Below are 16,582 nucleotides of genomic sequence, written 5' to 3'. Positions count from 1 at the left end.
AGCCCGGCCTAGCCCGGCCGAACCCGGCCCAGCCCAGCGCAGCTGGATTTGAAAGTTTTGGAGACAGCCCAGCTCAGCCCAGCCCAGCCCAGCACAGCCCAGTCCAGCCCAGCCCAGCCCAGCCCAGCACAGCCCAGCCTAGCCCAGCCCAGGCCAGCTTAACCCGGCCAAGCCCGGCCCAGCCCGGCCCAGCCCGGCACAGCCCGGCCCAGCCCGCCCCAGTCCGGCCCAGCCCGGCCCATCACAGACCAGCCCGGCCCAGCCTGGCCTAGCCCAGCTCAGCCCGGCCTAGCCCGACCCAACACGGCCCGGCCCAGCCCAGCCCTAGCTAAGCTAATATAAGCTAAGCTAACATAACCAAACCTAACCTAACCTAACCTACCCTACCCTAACCTAACCTAACCTATCCTTAACATAACCTAACTTTAACCTAACCTAAACTAACCTAACCTAACGTGACCTATTCAACGAGAACATTGAAATCTCAACATCTGCAGACAAGAAGAAGAATACTGTGAAGAACGTTGCAGCTACTGCACTTGTCGACGGACCCTGTGTTTTCTTTGGATGTAGACTTAACTTCAGCATCGACTTTAACCATTCCTTCACTCATGGTAATGATTGGCTAAATGTGGCCATGGTACATGGTGGTACAGCAGTGCCTAACGTTCATGGACTTGAAGGTTTTGGAGACAGCACAGCCCAGCCCAGCCCAGTCCAGTCCAGCCCAGCAGAGCACAGCCCAGCCCAGCCCAGCCCAGCCCAGCCCAGCCCAGCCCACCCCAGCAGAGCCCAGCACAGCCGAGACCATCCCAGCCCAGCCAGCGCAGCCTAGCCCAGCCTAGCCCACCCCAGCCAAGCCCAGCCCTGCCCAGCCCAGTCCAGCCCAGCCCAGCCCAGCCCAGCCCAGCCCAGCCGAGCGCAGACCAGCCCAGCCTAGCCCAGCCCAGCCCAGCACAGCCCAGCCCAGCCCAGCCCTGTCCAGCCCAGCCCAGCCCAGCCAAGCACAGCCCAACACTGTCCAGCCCAGCCCGGAACAGCACTGCCCACCCCAGCTTAACCCAGCCCAGCCCAGCCGAGCACAGCTAAGCCCAGTCAAGTCCAGCCCAGCCCAGCCCAGCCAAGCGCAGCACAACACAGTTCAGCCAAGCCCAGAACAGCACAGCCCACCCCAGATTAGCCCAGCCCAGCCCAGCACAGCACAGCCAAGCCCAGCCCATCCCACCCCAGCCCAGCCCAGCCCAGTCCAGCCCAGCCCAGCCCAGCCCAGCCCAGTCCAGCACAGCCCAGCGCATCCCAGCGCAGCCCAGCCCATCCCAGCCCAGCACAGCACAGCCCAGCCCAGCACAGCCCAGCCCAGAACAGCCGAGCCCAGCCCAGCCCAGCCCAGCCCAGCCCAGCCCAGCCCAGACGAGCCCAGCCCAGCCCAGCCCATCCCAGCCCAGCCCAACCCAGCCCAGCCCAGCCCAGACCAGCACAGCCCAGCCCAGCTGGATTTGAAAGTTTTGGAGACAGCTCAGCCCAGCCCAGCCCAGTCCTGCGCAGCACAGCCCAGCACAGCCCAGCACAGCCGGGCCCAACCCAGCCCAGCCCAACCCAGCCCTGCCCAGCCGAGCCCAATCCAGCCCAGCGCAGATCTGCCCAGCCCTGCCCAGCACAGCCCAGCCCAGCCCAGACCTGCCCAGCCCAGCCCAGCCCAGCCCAGCCCAGCCCAGCCCAGCTCAGCCCAGCCTAGACCAGCACAGCCCAGCCCAGCCCAGCCCAGCACAGCCCAGCACAGCCCAGCCCAGCCCAGCCCAGACCAGCCCAGCGCAGCCCAGCCCAGTGCAGCCCAGCCCAGCCCAACCCATCCCAGCCCAGCCCAGCCCAGCCCAGCCCAGCCGAAGCTAAGCTAATATAGGCTAAGCTAAGCTAAGCTAACCTAACCTAACCTAACATACCCTATCCTAACCTAACCTATCCTAACCTTAACCTAACCTAACCTTAACCTAACCTAACCTAACCTGACCTAACGTAACCTATCCATCGAGAACATTGAATTCTCAACATCTGCAGACAAGAAGAAGAATGCTCTGAAGAGCGTTGCTGCTACAGCTTTTGTCGACGGCCCCTGTGTTTTCATAGATGTAGACTAAACTTTAGCACCGACATTAACCATTCCTTTACTCATGTTAATGATTTCCTAACTGTAGCCATGGTACATGGTGGTACAGGAGTACCTAATGTTCCTCGATCTGAAAAATTTGGAGACAGGTCAGCCCAGCGAAAATCCAGCCCAGCCAAGCCCAACCCAGCCTATCCCAGCCCAGCCCCGCCCAGGCCTGCCTAGCACAGTCCAGTCCAGCCCACCCCAGCCCCGCCCAGACCAGCCCAGCCCAGCCCAGCCCAGCCCAGAACAGCCCAGCCCAGCACAGCCCAGCCCAGCCCAGCCCAGCCCATCCAAGCCCAGCCCAGCCCAGCCCAGCAGAGCCCAGCCCAGCACAGCCCAGCCCAGCACAGCATAGAACAGCTCAGCCCAGCCCAGCCCAGCACAGCCCAGCCCTGCCCACCCCATCCCAGCCCAGCCCAGCTGAGGCCAGCCCAGCCCCGCCCAGTCCAGCCCAGCCCAGCCAAGCCCCGAACAGCCCAGCCCAGCCCAGCCCAGCACAGCCCAGCCCAGCCCAGCCCAGCCCAGCCCAGCCCAGCCCAGCCCAGCCGAACCCAGCGCAGCCCAGCCCTGCCCAGCCGAGCCCAGCCCAGTCCAGCCCAGCCCAGCACAGACCAGCCCAGCCCAGCCCAGCCCAGCCCAGCCCAGCCCAGCCCAGTCCAGCCCAGCCCAGCACAGACCAGCCCAGCCCAGCCCAGCCCAGCCCAGCCCAGCCCATCCTAGCACAGCCCAGCCCAGCCCAGCCCAGCCCAGCCCCGCCCAGCTCAGCCAAGCCCACCCCAGCACAGCACAGCCCTGCCCAGGCAAGCCCAGCCCTGCCCAGTCCACCCCAGCCCAGCATTGCCCAGTCAAGCCCAGCCCAGCCCAGCCCAGCCCAGCCCAGACACGCCCAGCCCAGCCTAGCCCAGCCCAGCCCAGCCAAGCCCACCTCCGCACAGCCAAGCCCAGCCCAGCCCAGTCCAGCACAGCCAGACTAGCCCTGCCCAGCCCAGACCCGCCGAGCCCAGCCCAGCCCAGCCCAGACCAGCGAAGCCCAGCCCAGACCAGACCAGCCCAGAACAGCCCAGCACAGCCCAGCCCAGTCCAGAAGAGCCCAGCCCAGCCCAGCACAGCACAGCGCGGCCCAGCCCACCCCAGCCCAGCCCAGCCCAGCCCAGCCCAGCGCAACCCAGCCCAGCCCAGCCCAGCCCAGCCCAGCCCAGCCCAGCTCAGCACAGCACAGCCCAGCACAGCCCAGCCGAGCCCAGCCCAGCCCAGCCCAGCCCAAGCTAAGCTAATATAAACTAAGCTAACCTAACCTAACCTACCCTATCCTAAACTAACCTAACCTAACCTAACCTAACCTAACCTAACCTAACCTATCCCAACCTAACCTAACCTAAACTAACCTAACCTTAATTTAACCTAACCTAACCTAACCTAACGTAACCAATCCATCAAGAACGTTGAATTCTCAACATCTTTAGACAAGAAGGACATGCTGTAAGGAACGTTGCTGCTACTGCACTTGTCGACGGACCCTGTGTTTTCATAGATGTAGACTAAACTTTAGCTTCGACATTAACCATTCCTTTACTCATGGCAATGATTTGCTAACTATCACCATGGTACATGGTATTATAGGAGTACCTAATACTCATGGATTTGAAAGTTTTGGAGACAGCCCAGCCCAGCCAAGTCAAGCCCAGCCCAGCCCAGCGCAGCCTAGCCCAGCCCAGCACCGCCCAGGCCAGCCTAGCCCAGCGCAGCCCAGCCCAGCCCAGCCCAGCCCAGCCCAGCCCAGCCCAGTTCAGCCCAGCCCAGCCCAGCCCAGCCCAGCGCAGCCCAGCCCAACCCACCCAGCCCAGACCAGCCCAGACCAGCCCACCACAGCCCAGCCCAGCCCAGCCCAGACCAGCCCAGCCCAGCACAGCCCAGCCCAGCCCAGCACAGGCCAGCCTAGCCCAGACCAGCCCAGAACAGCCCAGCCCAGCCCAGCCGAGCACAGCCCAGCCTAGCCCAGCCCAGCCCAGCCCAGTCCAGCGCAGCCTAAGATAAGCTAATATAAGCTTAGCTATCCTAACCTAACCTAACCTAACCAAACCTACCCTATCCTAACCTAACCTAACCTAACCTAAACTAACCTAACCTAACCTATCCTATCCTAACCTAACCTAAAATAACCTAACCTTAATTTAACCTAACCTAACCTAACCTAACGTAACCTATCCATCGAGAACGTTGAATTCTCAACATCTGCAGACAAGAAGGAGAACTGTCGCCATGGTACATGGTGGTACAGGAGTACCTAATGTTCATGGATTTGAAAGTTTTGGAGACAGCCCAGCCCAGCCCAATCCTCCCCAGCCCAGCCCAGCCCAGCCTAGCCCAGCCCAGCCCCGCCCAGGCCAGCCTAGCACAGCCCAGCGCATCCCAGCCCAGCCCAGCCCAGCCCAGCCCAGTCCAGCCCAGCCCAGCCCAGCCCAACCCAGCCCGGCCCCGCCCAGCCCAGCCCAGCCCAGCCCAGCCCAGCCCAGCCCAGCCCAGGCCAGCCCAGCCCAGACCAGCCCAGCCCACCAATGCCCAGACCAGCCCATCCCAGCCCAGCCCAGCACAGAACAGCCCAGCCCAGCACAGCACAGCCAAGCCCAGCCCAGCCCACCCCAGCCCAGCCCAGCACAGCCCAGCACAGCCCAGCCCAGCCCAGCCCAGCCCAGCCCAGCCCAGAACAGCTCAGCCCAGCCCAGCCCAGCACAGCCTAGCCCAGCCCAGCCCAGCCCAGCCCAGCCGAGGCCTGCCCAGCCCCGCCCAGTAAAGCCCAGCCCAGCCCAGCCAAGCCCAGCCCAGAACACCCCAGCCCAGCCCAGCCCAGCACAGCCCAGCCCAGACCAGCACAGCCCGTCCCAGCCCAGCACAGCCCAGCCCAGCCCAGCCCAACCCAGCCCAGCCCAGCCCAGCCCAGAACAGCTCAGACCAGCATTGCCCAGCACAGCCCAGCCCAGCCCAGCCAAACCCAGCCCAGCCCAGCCCTGCCCAGCCGAGCCCAGCCCAGCCCAGACCAGCCCAGCCCAGACCAGCCCAGCCCAGCCCAGCCCAGCTCAACCAAGCCCACCCCAGCACAGCACAGCCCTGCCCAGGCAGGCCCAGCCCTGCCCAGTCCACCCCAACCCAGCATTGCCCAGCCCAGCCCAGCCCAGCGCAGCCAGACCAGCCCTGCCCAGCCCAGCCCCGCCGAGCCCAGCCCAGCCCAGCCCAGACCAGCACAGCTCAGCCCAGCCCATCCAAGCCCAGCCCAGCCCAGCCCAGCACAGAACAGCCCAGCACAGCCCAGCCCAGCCCAGCCCAGCCCAGAAGAGCCCAGCCCACCCCAGCCCAGCACAGCCCAGCCCAGCCCAGCCCAGCCCATCCCAGTACAGCCCAGCCCTGCCCAGGCAGTCGCCTATGAGACGCCGAGGCGAGCGCGCAGTCCGCGCCACCTTCGAGGTGGAAAGACGCGCTTTGCGTCAAATGTGCCACGGAAAGCGGCGATTGCGTGTGTTGGGAGAAGAGGCGCATGCTTCTTCCGTGGTGCGGCTACAGTATAAGGACGCCAACGGCCATACCATGTTGACTACACCGGTTCTCGTCCGATCACCGAAGTTAAGCAACATCGGGCGCGGTTAGTACTTGGATGGGTGACCGCCTGGGAACACCGCGTGCTGTTGGCTCTTTCTCATTTTTTTCATTTTTACGTCGCTACACCTGCCAGGCCTCTTTTCATAATAACTTTCAGGTGTCGACAAAGATGCTTCCACAAGCATTTTAAAGTACTGTATTAAACGTAAGATACGAAATTACGGTAATGAACTCGGTTTGAGTAAGAATGCGCGAAGGAAGAGTGCTAGGAACTCGTTGAAAATGACAAAACACTACCAATCGACAGATGTGTTCTTGAAATGCGCCAGAGCCTACTGTTACGCAGCAGTGCTAAATTCCGAAAAGTAACTAAATAAATAAATAAATAAAAAAAAAACAACCGTTCTCGTGCCATCACCCAAGTTAAGCAACAACGTTAGTATTCGGATCGGCGACTGCCTGGGACCTCTGGCTGTCTTCATATTTTGCTTTCTTGTCGCCAGCCCTGCCAGCCGTCTCTTCACGCTACCTTTCCGATGCGACAAAGATGTTTCCACAATGACTTAAATCTGTTGTAATAAACAAAAGATACGATATTAGGGAACTCAGTTTGAAGAAGCGTGTGCCAAGGAAGATTTCCAAAGTGTCTCTGGAAATAACAAAACAGTATTAAGCGGCAGAAATGTTCCGAAATACGTCCGGGCTTATTGTTTTGTAGCAGTGTACACGTGCAAATTTGTAAACAAAAATTCTGTGTCTTCTGTCCTTGGTTTCGCACCTTTCCATGGCACGGCACAGCGCTGCTCTAGTAGCTCCGAACGGCCGCCCACGGCGTCTCGGACACGCCGGTCAGGCCCGCGCCCGTCTCGCAGATGTTTCTCGTGCTTGTGCTGTCATATGGGCCGCGACCCGAGCGGCAGCGAGCGGCAGTCGAGCAAAGTCGGGACAAGTCGGGACGGGAGGGGGGACAGGCGCGAATGCAAATGCACCGCGCAAATTACGCATAAATCTGGAAGCGCGGCGTGTGTCAGGCAGGTGAGAAAGCTTCCGTCGGTCCAGCAGGACACTGCAACACCCCGCGCAGTCCCCCCGCCGCCCGGCCGCGCGCAAGCCCTGCGCCGGATAACAGGAACAAGGCGGGTGTCGGAGGCCGCACGCACCAAACGAATGACAGGCGGTGCATCGAGCAGCTGTGTTGTGCGTCTCACCTACGTTCGGCAGTCGCCTATGAGACGCCGAGGCGAGCGCGCACTCCGCGCCACCTTCGAGGTGGAAAGACGCGCTTTGCGTCAAATGTGCCACGGAAAGCGGCGATTGCGTGTGTTGGGAGAAGAGGCGAATGCTTCCTCCGTGGTGCGGCTACAGTATAAGGACGCCAACGGCCATACCATGTTGACTACACCGGTTCTCGTCCGATCACCGAAGTTAAGCAACATCGGGCGCGGTTAGTACTTGGATGGGTGACCGCCTGGGAACACCGCGTGCTGTTGGCTCTTTCTCATTTTTACGTCGCTACACCTGCCAGGCCTCTTTTCATAATAACTTTCAGGTGTCGACAAAGATGCTTCCACAAGCATTTTAAAGTACTGTATTAAACGTAAGATACGAAATTACGGTAATGAACTCGGTTTGAGTAAGAATGCGCGAAGGAAGAGTGCTAGGAACTCGTTGAAAATGACAAAACACTACCAATCGACAGATGTGTTCTTGAAATGCGCCAGAGCCTACTGTTACGCAGCAGTGCTAAATTCCGAAAAGTAACTAAATAAATAAATAAATAAAAAAAAAACAACCGTTCTCGTGCCATCACCCAAGTTAAGCAACAACGTTAGTATTCGGATCGGCGACTGCCTGGGACCTCTGGCTGTCTTCATATTTTGCTTTCTTGTCGCCAGCCCTGCCAGCCGTCTCTTCACGCTACCTTTCCGATGCGACAAAGATGTTTCCACAATGACTTAAATCTGTTGTAATAAACAAAAGATACGATATTAGGGAACTCAGTTTGAAGAAGCGTGTGCCAAGGAAGATTTCCAAAGTGTCTCTGGAAATAACAAAACAGTATTAAGCGGCAGAAATGTTCCGAAATACGTCCGGGCTTATTGTTTTGTAGCAGTGTACACGTGCAAATTTGTAAACAAAAATTCTGTGTCTTCTGTCCTTGGTTTCGCACCTTTCCATGGCACGGCACAGCGCTGCTCTAGTAGCTCCGAACGGCCGCCCACGGCGTCTCGGACACGCCGGTCAGGCCCGCGCCCGTCTCGCAGATGTTTCTCGTGCTTGTGCTGTCATATGGGCCGCGACCCGAGCGGCAGCGAGCGGCAGTCGAGCAAAGTCGGGACAAGTCGGGACGGGAGGGGGGACAGGCGCGAATGCAAATGCACCGCGCAAATTACGCATAAATCTGGAAGCGCGGCGTGTGTCAGGCAGGTGAGAAAGCTTCCGTCGGTCCAGCAGGACACTGCAACACCCCGCGCAGTCCCCCCGCCGCCCGGCCGCGCGCAAGCCCTGCGCCGGATAACAGGAACAAGGCGGGTGTCGGAGGCCGCACGCACCAAACGAATGACAGGCGGTGCATCGAGCAGCTGTGTTGTGCGTCTCACCTACGTTCGGCAGTCGCCTATGAGACGCCGAGGCGAGCGCGCACTCCGCGCCACCTTCGAGGTGGAAAGACGCGCTTTGCGTCAAATGTGCCACGGAAAGCGGCGATTGCGTGTGTTGGGAGAAGAGGCGAATGCTTCCTCCGTGGTGCGGCTACAGTATAAGGACGCCAACGGCCATACCATGTTGACTACACCGGTTCTCGTCCGATCACCGAAGTTAAGCAACATCGGGCGCGGTTAGTACTTGGATGGGTGACCGCCTGGGAACACCGCGTGCTGTTGGCTCTTTCTCATTTTTACGTCGCTACACCTGCCAGGCCTCTTTTCATAATAACTTTCAGGTGTCGACAAAGATGCTTCCACAAGCATTTTAAAGTACTGTATTAAACGTAAGATACGAAATTACGGTAATGAACTCGGTTTGAGTAAGAATGCGCGAAGGAAGAGTGCTAGGAACTCGTTGAAAATGACAAAACACTACCAATCGACAGATGTGTTCTTGAAATGCGCCAGAGCCTACTGTTACGCAGCAGTGCTAAATTCCGAAAAGTAACTAAATAAATAAATAAATAAAAAAAAAACAACCGTTCTCGTGCCATCACCCAAGTTAAGCAACAACGTTAGTATTCGGATCGGCGACTGCCTGGGACCTCTGGCTGTCTTCATATTTTGCTTTCTTGTCGCCAGCCCTGCCAGCCGTCTCTTCACGCTACCTTTCCGATGCGACAAAGATGTTTCCACAATGACTTAAATCTGTTGTAATAAACAAAAGATACGATATTAGGGAACTCAGTTTGAAGAAGCGTGTGCCAAGGAAGATTTCCAAAGTGTCTCTGGAAATAACAAAACAGTATTAAGCGGCAGAAATGTTCCGAAATACGTCCGGGCTTATTGTTTTGTAGCAGTGTACACGTGCAAATTTGTAAACAAAAATTCTGTGTCTTCTGTCCTTGGTTTCGCACCTTTCCATGGCACGGCACAGCGCTGCTCTAGTAGCTCCGAACGGCCGCCCACGGCGTCTCGGACACGCCGGTCAGGCCCGCGCCCGTCTCGCAGATGTTTCTCGTGCTTGTGCTGTCATATGGGCCGCGACCCGAGCGGCAGCGAGCGGCAGTCGAGCAAAGTCGGGACAAGTCGGGACGGGAGGGGGGACAGGCGCGAATGCAAATGCACCGCGCAAATTACGCATAAATCTGGAAGCGCGGCGTGTGTCAGGCAGGTGAGAAAGCTTCCGTCGGTCCAGCAGGACACTGCAACACCCCGCGCAGTCCCCCCGCCGCCCGGCCGCGCGCAAGCCCTGCGCCGGATAACAGGAACAAGGCGGGTGTCGGAGGCCGCACGCACCAAACGAATGACAGGCGGTGCATCGAGCAGCTGTGTTGTGCGTCTCACCTACGTTCGGCAGTCGCCTATGAGACGCCGAGGCGAGCGCGCACTCCGCGCCACCTTCGAGGTGGAAAGACGCGCTTTGCGTCAAATGTGCCACGGAAAGCGGCGATTGCGTGTGTTGGGAGAAGAGGCGAATGCTTCCTCCGTGGTGCGGCTACAGTATAAGGACGCCAACGGCCATACCATGTTGACTACACCGGTTCTCGTCCGATCACCGAAGTTAAGCAACATCGGGCGCGGTTAGTACTTGGATGGGTGACCGCCTGGGAACACCGCGTGCTGTTGGCTCTTTCTCATTTTTACGTCGCTACACCTGCCAGGCCTCTTTTCATAATAACTTTCAGGTGTCGACAAAGATGCTTCCACAAGCATTTTAAAGTACTGTATTAAACGTAAGATACGAAATTACGGTAATGAACTCGGTTTGAGTAAGAATGCGCGAAGGAAGAGTGCTAGGAACTCGTTGAAAATGACAAAACACTACCAATCGACAGATGTGTTCTTGAAATGCGCCAGAGCCTACTGTTACGCAGCAGTGCTAAATTCCGAAAAGTAACTAAATAAATAAATAAATAAAAAAAAAAACAACCGTTCTCGTGCCATCACCCAAGTTAAGCAACAACGTTAGTATTCGGATCGGCGACTGCCTGGGACCTCTGGCTGTCTTCATATTTTGCTTTCTTGTCGCCAGCCCTGCCAGCCGTCTCTTCACGCTACCTTTCCGATGCGACAAAGATGTTTCACAATGACTTAAATCTGTTGTAATAAACAAAAGATACGATATTAGGGAACTCAGTTTGAAGAAGCGTGTGCCAAGGAAGATTTCCAAAGTGTCTCTGGAAATAACAAAACAGTATTAAGCGCAGAAATGTTCCGAAATACGTCCGGGCTTATTGTTTTGTAGCAGTGTACACGTGCAAATTTGTAAACAAAAATTCTGTGTCTTCTGTCCTTGGTTTCGCACCTTTCCATGGCACGGCACAGCGCTGCTCTAGTAGCTCCGAACGGCCGCCCACGGCGTCTCGGACACGCCGGTCAGGCCCGCGCCCGTCTCGCAGATGTTTCTCGTGCTTGTGCTGTCATATGGGCCGCGACCCGAGCGGCAGCGAGCGGCAGTCGAGCAAAGTCGGGACAAGTCGGGACGGGAGGGGGGGACAGGCGCGAATGCAAATGCACCGCGCAAATTACGCATAAATCTGGAAGCGCGGCGTGTGTCAGGCAGGTGAGAAAGCTTCCGTCGGTCCAGCAGGACACTGCAACACCCCGCGCAGTCCCCCCGCCGCCCGGCCGCGCGCAAGCCCTGCGCCGGATAACAGGAACAAGGCGGGTGTCGGAGGCCGCACGCACCAAACGAATGACAGGCGGTGCATCGAGCAGCTGTGTTGTGCGTCTCACCTACGTTCGGCAGTCGCCTATGAGACGCCGAGGCGAGCGCGCACTCCGCGCCACCTTCGAGGTGGAAAGACGCGCTTTGCGTCAAATGTGCCACGGAAAGCGGCGATTGCGTGTGTTGGGAGAAGAGGCGAATGCTTCCTCCGTGGTGCGGCTACAGTATAAGGACGCCAACGGCCATACCATGTTGACTACACCGGTTCTCGTCCGATCACCGAAGTTAAGCAACATCGGGCGCGGTTAGTACTTGGATGGGTGACCGCCTGGGAACACCGCGTGCTGTTGGCTCTTTCTCATTTTTACGTCGCTACACCTGCCAGGCCTCTTTTCATAATAACTTTCAGGTGTCGACAAAGATGCTTCCACAAGCATTTTAAAGTACTGTATTAAACGTAAGATACGAAATTACGGTAATGAACTCGGTTTGAGTAAGAATGCGCGAAGGAAGAGTGCTAGGAACTCGTTGAAAATGACAAAACACTACCAATCGACAGATGTGTTCTTGAAATGCGCCAGAGCCTACTGTTACGCAGCAGTGCTAAATTCCGAAAAGTAACTAAATAAATAAATAAATAAAAAAAAAACAACCGTTCTCGTGCCATCACCCAAGTTAAGCAACAACGTTAGTATTCGATCGGCGACTGCCTGGGACCTCTGGCTGTCTTCATATTTTGCTTTCTTGTCGCCAGCCCTGCCAGCCGTCTCTTCACGCTACCTTTCCGATGCGACAAAGATGTTTCCACAATGACTTAAATCTGTTGTAATAAACAAAAGATACGATATTAGGGAACTCAGTTTGAAGAAGCGTGTGCCAAGGAAGATTTCCAAAGTGTCTCTGGAAATAACAAAACAGTATTAAGCGGCAGAAATGTTCGAAATACGTCCGGGCTTATTGTTTTGTAGCAGTGTACACGTGCAAATTTGTAAACAAAAATTCTGTGTCTTCTGTCCTTGGTTTCGCACCTTTCCATGGCACGGCACAGCGCTGCTCTAGTAGCTCCGAACGGCCGCCCACGGCGTCTCGGACACGCCGGTCAGGCCCGCGCCCGTCTCGCAGATGTTTCTCGTGCTTGTGCTGTCATATGGGCCGCGACCCGAGCGGCAGCGAGCGGCAGTCGAGCAAAGTCGGGACAAGTCGGGACGGGAGGGGGGACAGGCGCGAATGCAAATGCACCGCGCAAATTACGCATAAATCTGGAAGCGCGGCGTGTGTCAGGCAGGTGAGAAAGCTTCCGTCGGTCCAGCAGGACACTGCAACACCCCGCGCAGTCCCCCCGCCGCCCGGCCGCGCGCAAGCCCTGCGCCGGATAACAGGAACAAGGCGGGTGTCGGAGGCCGCACGCACCAAACGAATGACAGGCGGTGCATCGAGCAGCTGTGTTGTGCGTCTCACCTACGTTCGGCAGTCGCCTATGAGACGCCGAGGCGAGCGCGCACTCCGCGCCACCTTCGAGGTGGAAAGACGCGCTTTGCGTCAAATGTGCCACGGAAAGCGGCGATTGCGTGTGTTGGGAGAAGAGGCGAATGCTTCCTCCGTGGTGCGGCTACAGTATAAGGACGCCAACGGCCATACCATGTTGACTACACCGGTTCTCGTCCGATCACCGAAGTTAAGCAACATCGGGCGCGGTTAGTACTTGGATGGGTGACCGCCTGGGAACACCGCGTGCTGTTGGCTCTTTCTCATTTTTACGTCGCTACACCTGCCAGGCCTCTTTTCATAATAACTTTCAGGTGTCGACAAAGATGCTTCCACAAGCATTTTAAAGTACTGTATTAAACGTAAGATACGAAATTACGGTAATGAACTCGGTTTGAGTAAGAATGCGCGAAGGAAGAGTGCTAGGAACTCGTTGAAAATGACAAAACACTACCAATCGACAGATGTGTTCTTGAAATGCGCCAGAGCCTACTGTTACGCAGCAGTGCTAAATTCCGAAAAGTAACTAAATAAATAAATAAATAAAAAAAAAAACAACCGTTCTCGTGCCATCACCCAAGTTAAGCAACAACGTTAGTATTCGGATCGGCGACTGCCTGGGACCTCTGGCTGTCTTCATATTTTGCTTTCTTGTCGCCAGCCCTGCCAGCCGTCTCTTCACGCTACCTTTCCGATGCGACAAAGATGTTTCCACAATGACTTAAATCTGTTGTAATAAACAAAAGATACGATATTAGGGAACTCAGTTTGAAGAAGCGTGTGCCAAGGAAGATTTCCAAAGTGTCTCTGGAAATAACAAAACAGTATTAAGCGGCAGAAATGTTCCGAAATACGTCCGGCTTATTGTTTTGTAGCAGTGTACACGTGCAAATTTGTAAACAAAAATTCTGTGTCTTCTGTCCTTGGTTTCGCACCTTTCCATGGCACGGCACAGCGCTGCTCTAGTAGCTCCGAACGGCCGCCACGGCGTCTCGGACACGCCGGTCAGGCCCGCGCCCGTCTCGCAGATGTTTCTCGTGCTTGTGCTGTCATATGGGCCGCGACCCGAGCGGCAGCGAGCGGCAGTCGAGCAAAGTCGGGACAAGTCGGGACGGGAGGGGGGACAGGCGCGAATGCAAATGCACCGCGCAAATTACGCATAAATCTGGAAGCGCGGCGTGTGTCAGGCAGGTGAGAAAGCTTCCGTCGGTCCAGCAGGACACTGCAACACCCCGCGCAGTCCCCCGCCGCCCGGCCGCGCGCAAGCCCTGCGCCGGATAACAGGAACAAGGCGGGTGTCGGAGGCCGCACGCACCAAACGAATGACAGGCGGTGCATCGAGCAGCTGTGTTGTGCGTCTCACCTACGTTCGGCAGTCGCCTATGAGACGCCGAGGCGAGCGCGCACTCCGCGCCACCTTCGAGGTGGAAAGACGCGCTTTGCGTCAAATGTGCCACGGAAAGCGGCGATTGCGTGTGTTGGGAGAAGAGGCGAATGCTTCCTCCGTGGTGCGGCTACAGTATAAGGACGCCAACGGCCATACCATGTTGACTACACCGGTTCTCGTCCGATCACCGAAGTTAAGCAACATCGGGCGCGGTTAGTACTTGGATGGGTGACCGCCTGGGAACACCGCGTGCTGTTGGCTCTTTCTCATTTTTACGTCGCTACACCTGCCAGGCCTCTTTTCATAATAACTTTCAGGTGTCGACAAAGATGCTTCCACAAGCATTTTAAAGTACTGTATTAAACGTAAGATACGAAATTACGGTAATGAACTCGGTTTGAGTAAGAATGCGCGAAGGAAGAGTGCTAGGAACTCGTTGAAAATGACAAAACACTACCAATCGACAGATGTGTTCTTGAAATGCGCCAGAGCCTACTGTTACGCAGCAGTGCTAAATTCCGAAAAGTAACTAAATAAATAAATAAATAAAAAAAAAAACAACCGTTCTCGTGCCATCACCCAAGTTAAGCAACAACGTTAGTATTCGGATCGGCGACTGCCTGGGACCTCTGGCTGTCTTCATATTTTGCTTTCTTGTCGCCAGCCCTGCCAGCCGTCTCTTCACGCTACCTTTCGATGCGACAAAGATGTTTCCACAATGACTTAAATCTGTTGTAATAAACAAAAGATACGATATTAGGGAACTCAGTTTGAAGAAGCGTGTGCCAAGGAAGATTTCCAAAGTGTCTCTGGAAATAACAAAACAGTATTAAGCGGCAGAAATGTTCCGAAATACGTCCGGGCTTATTGTTTTGTAGCAGTGTACACGTGCAAATTTGTAAACAAAAATTCTGTGTCTTCTGTCCTTGGTTTCGCACCTTTCCATGGCACGGCACAGCGCTGCTCTAGTAGCTCCGAACGGCCGCCCACGGCGTCTCGGACACGCCGGTCAGGCCCGCGCCCGTCTCGCAGATGTTTCTCGTGCTTGTGCTGTCATATGGGCCGCGACCCGAGCGGCAGCGAGCGGCAGTCGAGCAAAGTCGGGACAAGTCGGGACGGGAGGGGGGACAGGCGCGAATGCAAATGCACCGCGCAAATTACGCATAAATCTGGAAGCGCGGCGTGTGTCAGGCAGGTGAGAAAGCTTCCGTCGGTCCAGCAGGACACTGCAACACCCCGCGCAGTCCCCCCGCCGCCCGGCCGCGCGCAAGCCCTGCGCCGGATAACAGGAACAAGGCGGGTGTCGGAGGCCGCACGCACCAAACGAATGACAGGCGGCTGCATCGAGCAGCTGTGTTGTGCGTCTCACCTACGTTCGGCAGTCGCCTATGAGACGCCGAGGCGAGCGCGCACTCCGCGCCACCTTCGAGGTGGAAAGACGCGCTTTGCGTCAAATGTGCCACGGAAAGCGGCGATTGCGTGTGTTGGGAGAAGAGGCGAATGCTTCCTCCGTGGTGCGGCTACAGTATAAGGACGCCAACGGCCATACCATGTTGACTACACCGGTTCTCGTCCGATCACCGAAGTTAAGCAACATCGGGCGCGGTTAGTACTTGGATGGGTGACCGCCTGGGAACACCGCGTGCTGTTGGCTCTTTCTCATTTTTACGTCGCTACACCTGCCAGGCCTCTTTTCATAATAACTTTCAGGTGTCGACAAAGATGCTTCCACAAGCATTTTAAAGTACTGTATTAAACGTAAGATACGAAATTACGGTAATGAACTCGGTTTGAGTAAGAATGCGCGAAGGAAGAGTGCTAGGAACTCGTTGAAAATGACAAAACACTACCAATCGACAGATGTGTTCTTGAAATGCGCCAGAGCCTACTGTTACGCAGCAGTGCTAAATTCCGAAAAGTAACTAAATAAATAAATAAATAAAAAAAAAACAACCGTTCTCGTGCCATCACCCAAGTTAAGCAACAACGTTAGTATTCGGATCGGCGACTGCCTGGGACCTCTGGCTGTCTTCATATTTTGCTTTCTTGTCGCCAGCCCTGCCAGCCGTCTCTTCACGCTACCTTTCCGATGCGACAAAGATGTTTCCACAATGACTTAAATCTGTTGTAATAAACAAAAGATACGATATTAGGGAACTCAGTTTGAAGAAGCGTGTGCCAAGGAAGATTTCCAAAGTGTCTCTGGAAATAACAAAACAGTATTAAGCGGCAGAAATGTTCCGAAATACGTCCGGGCTTATTGTTTTTGTAGCAGTGTACACGTGCAAATTTGTAAACAAAAATTCTGTGTCTTCTGTCCTTGGTTTCGCACCTTTCCATGGCACGGCACAGCGCTGCTCTAGTAGCTCCGAACGGCCGCCCACGGCGTCTCGGACACGCCGGTCAGGCCCGCGCCCGTCTCGCAGATGTTTCTCGTGCTTGTGCTGTCATATGGGCCGCGACCCGAGCGGCAGCGAGCGGCAGTCGAGCAAAGTCGGGACAAGTCGGGACGGGAGGGGGGACAGGCGCGAATGCAAATGCACCGCGCAAATTACGCATAAATCTGGAAGCGCGGCGTGTGTCAGGCAGGTGAGAAAGCTTCCGTCGGTCCAGCAGGACACTGCAACACCCCGCGCAGTCCCCCCGCCGCCCGG

General features: G+C 56.4%; 8 non-coding genes across 8 annotated transcripts; all 8 read left to right on the top strand.

The window, feature by feature from the left end:
* Positions 1 to 5,713: 5,713 nt before the first annotated feature.
* On the top strand, positions 5,714 to 5,832 carry LOC126159790 (5S ribosomal RNA). The gene has a single exon (XR_007534627.1). It is a non-coding gene; the product is annotated as a 5S ribosomal RNA (ribosomal RNA).
* Positions 5,833 to 7,114: 1,282 nt separating this feature from the next.
* On the top strand, positions 7,115 to 7,233 carry LOC126159789 (5S ribosomal RNA). Its single transcript, XR_007534626.1, has one exon. It is a non-coding gene; the product is annotated as a 5S ribosomal RNA (ribosomal RNA).
* Positions 7,234 to 8,506: 1,273 nt separating this feature from the next.
* LOC126159788 (5S ribosomal RNA) lies at positions 8,507 to 8,625 on the top strand. The gene has a single exon (XR_007534625.1). It is a non-coding gene; the product is annotated as a 5S ribosomal RNA (ribosomal RNA).
* A 1,273-nt stretch (positions 8,626 to 9,898) lies between these two features.
* Positions 9,899 to 10,017, top strand: LOC126159794 (5S ribosomal RNA). Its single transcript, XR_007534631.1, has one exon. It is a non-coding gene; the product is annotated as a 5S ribosomal RNA (ribosomal RNA).
* Positions 10,018 to 11,290: 1,273 nt separating this feature from the next.
* Positions 11,291 to 11,409, top strand: LOC126159793 (5S ribosomal RNA). The gene has a single exon (XR_007534630.1). It is a non-coding gene; the product is annotated as a 5S ribosomal RNA (ribosomal RNA).
* Positions 11,410 to 12,680: 1,271 nt separating this feature from the next.
* Positions 12,681 to 12,799, top strand: LOC126159792 (5S ribosomal RNA). The gene has a single exon (XR_007534629.1). It is a non-coding gene; the product is annotated as a 5S ribosomal RNA (ribosomal RNA).
* A 1,271-nt stretch (positions 12,800 to 14,070) lies between these two features.
* LOC126159791 (5S ribosomal RNA) lies at positions 14,071 to 14,189 on the top strand. Its single transcript, XR_007534628.1, has one exon. It is a non-coding gene; the product is annotated as a 5S ribosomal RNA (ribosomal RNA).
* A 1,274-nt stretch (positions 14,190 to 15,463) lies between these two features.
* On the top strand, positions 15,464 to 15,582 carry LOC126159787 (5S ribosomal RNA). The gene has a single exon (XR_007534624.1). It is a non-coding gene; the product is annotated as a 5S ribosomal RNA (ribosomal RNA).
* The last annotated feature ends 1,000 nt before the right edge of the window (positions 15,583 to 16,582 follow it).

This window comes from Schistocerca cancellata, unplaced genomic scaffold (assembly GCF_023864275.1).
Source record: "Schistocerca cancellata isolate TAMUIC-IGC-003103 unplaced genomic scaffold, iqSchCanc2.1 HiC_scaffold_1145, whole genome shotgun sequence".
Lineage (NCBI taxonomy): Eukaryota > Metazoa > Arthropoda > Insecta > Orthoptera > Acrididae > Schistocerca > Schistocerca cancellata.
This window is presented reverse-complemented; position numbering and strand designations above follow the sequence as displayed.